We start from the raw sequence: 7,686 nt of genomic DNA, 5'->3' as shown, positions 1-7,686 counted from the left end.
TTGGTCTTCAGTATTGAAAGCATGCTTTTTCCCCCTTTTTTTACATTAATGGCTCTCCAACTGCAGTGTACATTGGAATCCCTTGAGAATGCTTATTAAAAATGAAGACTCATTGAGAAGTGCCCTTCTCCAATTCTGATTCCAAAGATCTGAGGAGGAGTCAGATATTTTCATTGATGTTTAAATCTTTTTTTGTTTGTTTGTTTAAATCTTTTTATTGAGTTGTCACGTACCCACAGTAAAGTGCGCCACCTTATCTTCATAGTTCAGTCAATTTTTTAAGACTTTTATGTTTTTAGAACAGTTTTAAGCTCATAGCAAAATTGAGAAGGAAGTACAGAGATTTCCCCTATATTTCCTGCCCTTACACATGCATAGCCTCCCCCTTATCAATATCGCTCAGTAGAATAGCACAAAGTTTACTAAGTACGCACCCACATCGACACAGTGTAATCACCCCAAATCCATAGTTTATCTCAGCGTTCACTCTTGGCATTGGACATTCTATGACTTGGACAAATGTGTAGAGACATGTACCCATCATTATAAAATGCAGAGTATTTTCACTGCCTTAAAAATCCTCTGTGCTATGCCTAGCCGTTCCTCTCTCCCCGCTCCGCCTGTCCTCCCACTGGCAACCACCGAACTTTTGATGCTCTGTAGTTTTACTTTCTCCAGAAAATCATATAGTTGAAATCATGCACTTGTGCAGCCTTCTCAGATTGGCTTCTCTCACTTAGTAGTATGCATTTAAGGTTCCTTCCAGTCCCTTCCGGTCCCTTCATGGCCTGATAGCTCCTTTCTTTTTAGCACTGAATAGTGGTCTGTTGTCTGAGTGTAGCACCGCTTACTTATCCAGTCACCTATGGAAGGATGTCTGGTTGCTTCCAGATTTGCTTCTGTAATTATGAATAAAGCTGCCATAAACATCCACATGCAGACTTGTGCATGGATGTAAGTTTTCAACTCCTTTGGGTAAATCCTAGCAGGCGTGATTGCTGAATCCACTGGTAAGGGTAGCTTTAGTTTTATACGAAACCACCAAACTGTCTTCCAAAGGGGGCACCAGCATCCTGTGTGCCCATCAGCAGTGAATGAGAGTTCCTGTTGTTCCAGAATTTCGTGGTGTCAGGTTTCTGGATTTTGGCGGTTCTAAAAGTTGGCTACAGGTATCTCCTCCGTGTTTTAATTTGCATTCCCCTGACGATAAATAATTTGGAGCATCGTTTCATATTCTTTTTGCCATCTATCTTCTTTGATGATATGGGAGCTCCTTACATGAGAAACTCAAAACTGGAAGTCCTCCGGTTCCCTGAATCTTTACGTATCTACACATTGGTGTATACCACCTGGATAAAGCTGTGAGACGTTCCAGTACCCCAGAATGTCTGCTGATGTACCCTCCTGGCCTCTCCACCCCACTCTGCCTCAAGATAATCATCATAATCAAGATTTCAGGAGTCTGCATTTTTAACGAGCTGCTCAAGTGATCTGGATGCATAAGCTTTTCTTTGTCTCTTGAAAATCAGTGAATTTAGTACCATGGTTGGGAAAAACTCACCTGTTGTTCTGAGGCTAAACTAGTAGAAATAGTCACATAACCATAAATGTAACATACCTTTCAAATTAACCTTTCTGAGAGAGATTTAGGAAACCCCCAAGCCCGGAGGATGCGGCCAATCACACAAGGCAGGCCTGGAAGGTGCCCGATGGAGAAGGAGACTGCAGCCCCTATTCAGCTGGATTATCATTCACTTGTCATGATCTAGGGTGTTTGGTGGTATTTTATGAAAGTACTCTTGAGAGGGGGAAGTACTACCATTCAGGAGAAGGCTGTTTTAATTCTATAAAATCTATTTCCTTAGCTAGAAATAATAATAGTTTATGTTGTTGGAGCATATTAACTAATTCTCACAACAACCCTATTAAGGTAGACTTTTATCCTAGAAAACCACTATCAGTTTTTTTGGATAGGAATTTAAATTTAAAAATGCTGAAGATTTATTGAATGTTTCCTGTGTGTCAATTGTTGTGCGTAGTGCTTTAAATGGATTGCCTTTTCTCCCCCCCTTTATTCTCATATTCAGAAGAGGAAAATAAGCATTAGTGAGCTTGCCCAAAGTCTCTAGTGTATGTTAGTAAGCTGGAATCCAACCCTAGTCTCACCCAGATTCTAATCACTTAGCTTCTGTGCTGGACTCTTTCCCTAGAGAAATACGATACCCTGATTTCTTAGCCTGGTGGGTCTCCCATGTCTTGAAACTGTGTAGTGTCCTTAGTTTTAATTTAAGCCTTTTGGAGGATAATTTGGAGGTTTGAGTGTTCATGCCCATCGGGAGGCATAAACTCCAACCAGGAGATGATGGCCAGCATAAATCTATAAATTGGTGTTATGGTTTGCACGTCATAAGCTTGTGAGTTTGATCAGTGGGTAAGATAGAACACAGATTTGGGGGGAAATATATTCTTTCCCTACTTTTGTCATTAAAATATACATAAATGATGATGAATATTAGTACCTAAAGGTCTTGTCCCACTGTTTTATTGGTTTACCATACACTTTAATGAAAAGAAATCACTTCAAAGATGTTTTCCTAGGCAGGCTTAATTTCCTTTAGAAATGAGAGTGACAGGTGCCATAGTATCCAGTCATGGACAATTCCATTTCCTTTTGCTTGTTTATAGTAAGCAAAGCCCAAGCGTTTTCTCCTGCGTAGATGATCAGGACCGATCTTCTGCTGTACAATCCCATTTCAGCACCGAGCACACATGGTCCTTTTAGATACATCTGTTGGTACTTACAGAGAAAGAGCAAATGTCCTTTTCTGACACCTTCTCTTAGCTTTAACTTTGAACTCCCATCTATGGGATCCAGCATTCATCCCTGCAAAGAGCAGCTCAATAGCAATGCTAGGAATAAGCCTTAATCTGAAGATCCTAATTCTTATGGGGCTATTCTGATAAATGCACCCTTGTGGCCTCTGAAGCAATTGAGCAGGGACTTAGGAGCTCTCTTACGTTTAGAATTTATGCAGCCATCTATCAATTATCCCATTAGAATATATGCTCCATAAGTCAGAGATTTTCCATCTCAGTAAGGTACGTGCATCTTTATTTTTTGTAATTAAATTTTGGCTAGTTAACGCACAGTGCAATATTGGTTTCTGGAGTAGAATTCAGTGATTCATCACTTACATACAACACCCAGTGCTCATCACAATCAGCACCCTTTTTAGTACCCATCACGCATCTAGCCTGTCCCCTGCCCACCTCCCACCAGCAACCCTCAGTTTGTTCTCTATTGTTAAGTGTCTCTTATGGTTTGTTTCCCTCTCTCCTTTCTTCCTCCTTCTCATATGTTCATTTGTTTTCTTTCTTAAATTCCAGATACGACTGAGATCATATGCTATTTGTCTTTCTCTGAAGGACTTATTTTACTTAGCATAATATACTCTAGCTCCATCCACATTGTTGCAAATGGCAAGATTTCTTTCTTTTACTTATGACTAATTTTCCATTGTGTATATACATATATATACACACCCCACGTCTTCTTTATCCATTCATCAATCGATGGACATTTGGACTCTCTCCATAGTTTGGCCATTGTTGATAATGTTGCTATAAACATTGGGGTGCATGTACCCTTTCAAATCTATATTTTTGTATCCTTTGGATAAATGCCTAGTAGTGCAATTGCTGGGTCATAAGGTAGTTTTATTTTTAACTTTTTGAGAAAATGCCACGCTTTTCTCGCTGTTTGTCGAGTGGCTGCACCAATTTGCATTCCCACCAACAGGCAAGAGGCTTCTCCTCCTCCGCGCCCCCCCATCCTTGCCAACACCTGTACACCTGTTGTTTCTTGTTTTGTTAATTTTATTCGTTCTGAGCAGGTGTGAGGTGGCATCTCATTGTGGCTTTGATTTGTATTTCCCTGGATGACTGGTGTTGAGCATCTTTTCATGTGTCTGTTAGCATCTGTATATCTTCTTTGGAAAAGTGTCTATTTGTCTTCTGCTCATTTCTTAACTGGGTTATTTGTTTTTTGGGTGTTAAGTTTGATAAGTTCTTTATGGATTTTGGATACCAACCCCTTAATAGATATGTTGTTCGTAATTGTCTTCTCCCATTCTGTGGGCTGCTTTTTTAGCTTTGGAGATTGTTTGCTTCGCTGCAGATGCTTCTTATCTTGATGAAGTCCCAATAGTTCATTTTTATTTCCCTTGCCTCTGGAGACACATCTAGCAAGAAGTTGCAATGACCAAAGTCAAAGAGGTTTCTGCCTGTGTTCTCCTCTAGGATTTTGATGGTTTCCTATCACAGGTTTAGGCTTTTTATCCATTTTGAATTTTATTTTGTGGTGTAAGAAAGCGGTCCAGTTTCATTCTTCTGCATGTTGCTGTCCAGTTTTCCCAACACCATTTATTGAAGAGACTGCCCTTTTTCCATTGGATATTCTTTACTGCTTTATTAAAGATTAGTTGACCATATAGTTGTGGGCTTATTTCTAGGCTCTCTCTTCAGTCCATTGATCTATGTGTCTGTTTTTGTGCCAGGACCACACTGACTTGATGACTACAGCTTTGTAATACAGCTTGAAATCCATAATGCCTCCAGTTTTGCTTTTCTTTCTTTTTTTTTTAAGATTTTATTTATTTATTCATGAGAGACACAGGCAGAGGGAGAAGCAGGCTCCATGCAGGGGGCCCAATGTGGGACTTGATCTCGGGACCCCAGGATCACACCCTGGGCCAAAGGCAGACAGACGTTCAACTGCTGAGCCACCCAGGCGTCCCTGTGTGTTTTTTTTTTTTTTTTTAAGATTTTATTTATTTATTCATGAGAGACACACACAGAGAGAGAGGCAGAGACATAGGCAGAGGGAGACCAGTTTTGTTTTTCTTTTTCAAGGTTGCTTTGGCTATTTGGGATCTTTTGTGGTTCCATACAAATTTTAGGATTGTTTGTTCTTGCTCTGTGAAAAATGCTGGTGGTATTTTGATAGGATCGCATTATATGTGTAGATTGTTTTGGGTAGTATAGACATTTTAACAATGTTTGTTCTTCCAATCCATGAGCATGGAATTGGAATACTTTTCCAATGCTTTGTGTCCTCTTCAATCTATTTCATCTATATCATATAATTTTCAGAGTATTGATCTTTTACCTCACTAGTTGGGTTTATTCCTAGGTATCTTATTGGTTTTGGTGCAATTGCAAATGGGACCAATTCCTTGATTTCTTTTTCTGCTGTTTCATTATTGATATATAGAAATACAACAGATTTCTGAACATTGATCTTATATCCTGCAACTTTGCTGAATTTCTGTATCAGTTCTAGCAATTTTTTGGTGTAATCTTTCAGGTTTTCTACATAGAGTATCATGTCATCTGCAGATAGTGAAAGTTTGACTTCTCCCTTGCTGATTTGGATGCATTTTAATTCTTTTTTGTTGTCTAATTGCTGAGGCTAAGACTTCCAGTACTATTTTAAATAGTAATGATGAGAGTGAACATCCTTGTCTTGTTCTTGACCTTAGGAGGAAGGCTCTCAGTTTTTCCCCGTTGAGGATCATGTTAGCTGTGGGCCTTTCATACATGGCTTGTATGATGTTGAGGTTTGTTCCATTTATTCCTACTTTGCTGAAAATTTTTATCAAGAAAGGAGGCACATGCATCTTTAGATCCACAGAAGGAAAAATATTGGCTTCCCCTAAGATGACTAAAAGCAGTTCCTCTTCCTTGCCATTTCACATAGCTCTAGTTCAAATAAGTACTGAAGTATATCAGCCTGATGCATTTTTTTTCTTTATTTAACCATCTTGCTTCTCAGGAAAATAAGTTAAGTTATTCTTCTGATGTAGATCATTTAAGCAACTGTGTATTTGTTAAACAGCAGGTTTGGTTAACTCCCACTAAGCAAAAGCAGTTTGTTCTAATTCCAGCTTTCATTCATGGAAACACAAATTCATTTGTTTTTATCTAATAATCAAGAGAGTGACCTTTGAAATGAGTTTGATTTTCTAATAGGATAGATAAGGCATGAATAGAAGAACTAATTCCTTAAGAGCCATGTTTCCATTGAATGGGTATTTATGATCAGTTGGACTAAAAGAGGGGAAGAGAATGGCAGAGAGAACTCTTGTGGGGTTCAGGTCCCATCCAGCTTCCCCTGCCTGCTGAGTAGCAATGGTACTGATTGTATTCCTTCTCTAATAGGCACTACTATCAGGTCATAAAAAAATAGATAAAGGGCCCTGCTGTGTCTGGGTCTCCATGAGACAGTTTTGATCATGAATTGTCTCAATACTTACCTTATAACTTCAATCCCGTCATTTTCTCTCTGGTATATTCTTTGTCAAGTCTCATTGCCTGCGAGCTCTAGAAGGATACCACTCTAACATATGCCACCTTGTGTTGTTGAATCCTATACAGGCCTGGAAAATGAGCATATTCTCAGATGCACTGAACGATTCTGCTTTGTGTGAACTGGAAATGCCGAAGGCTAGACAAGGGTGACAGAGTTTGGTAACTCCATGCCCTGACTGGTTGTCATTGAAGCCACTGTTGCTAGAGAAACCATGAGATGCTTCAATCCCAAGTCTCATTTGCAAATCCCAAGGGCTTCTCCTTCACTGCTTGGAATTAATTATCCCAGTAGCTCAGAGACATAATCTTATAGAACCTTGAAGCCATAGACAGTCAAACTCCTTGCAAAGTCAAATCTTTGTGGATCATTCAAGTTAATTAATATTGAGTGGTAAATGCTGTTAAAAATTCAAGGCCTCATGTATGGCAAGATTTAATTTACCATTACTCTGGGGTTAGGTTGGTAGATTAGCATGCACTGGGACATGTTATTCACAATGATGAAGTGAATGAAATTAGCTGGAAGATAGGAATTATTACCATAGAATGTTTTTTTAGCATGCCAATAAACATAGTTGGTCCCAGCTTCACTGAGATTTTTGCTCTTGGTGTGTATAGAAAAAGTATCTGCTATGGAGCCAGCCCTATTCTTTGGCTTTGGGTACCATCATTCATGGAAAAGGGCACTGTACTAGGCCCACAGTCACATACACAGACCATGGTGTGATGGTTAAGAGATCAGATGCCACAGAAGACTGACCTGAGTTCTAACCTGGTTCCCCATTTAAACTAGCTATGTGACCTTGGACAAGTGCCTTAAACTTTTTAAACTTCTGTAAAGTAAGGAGAATAATAGTATTTACCTCATAGGATTAAATGAGATAATGCATTTTCCATTCTGGACATAGTACCTGGAAATCAGGAAGTTTCAATAAATATTGGCTGTTATATTATTGTTATTGTTATGGGAATAGAGTTTGAAAGGGGAATGAGGCTAAAGAAAAGTGGAAGATGGGCAGAATTTGTGGAGAGACATTTGACAAACTTACTAAGATTTATTCATTCTTTAATATTTATTGAGCAATTACTTTGTGCAATGCACTGTTCTCTGCGTTTGAGATATACAAATAGACAAAGCAAGTATTTCTGTCCTTGTAGAGCTTACAGTCTGTTGGAGGAAGATAGTAAGCAATAGACACAATAACTAAATAAATTATATAGTACATTAGAGGCAGTGAAGAAAAGAAAAAAAGTGAAGTCCATAAGAGGAACCAAGAGCATTGAGGGATGTGGAGTGAGGCTAAGTTAAATCTAAGA

This window comes from Canis lupus, chromosome 15 (genome assembly GCF_003254725.2).
Source record: "Canis lupus dingo isolate Sandy chromosome 15, ASM325472v2, whole genome shotgun sequence".
Lineage (NCBI taxonomy): Eukaryota > Metazoa > Chordata > Mammalia > Carnivora > Canidae > Canis > Canis lupus.
The sequence above is the reverse complement of the archived record's forward strand: the minus strand, read 5'-3'. Positions refer to the sequence as shown.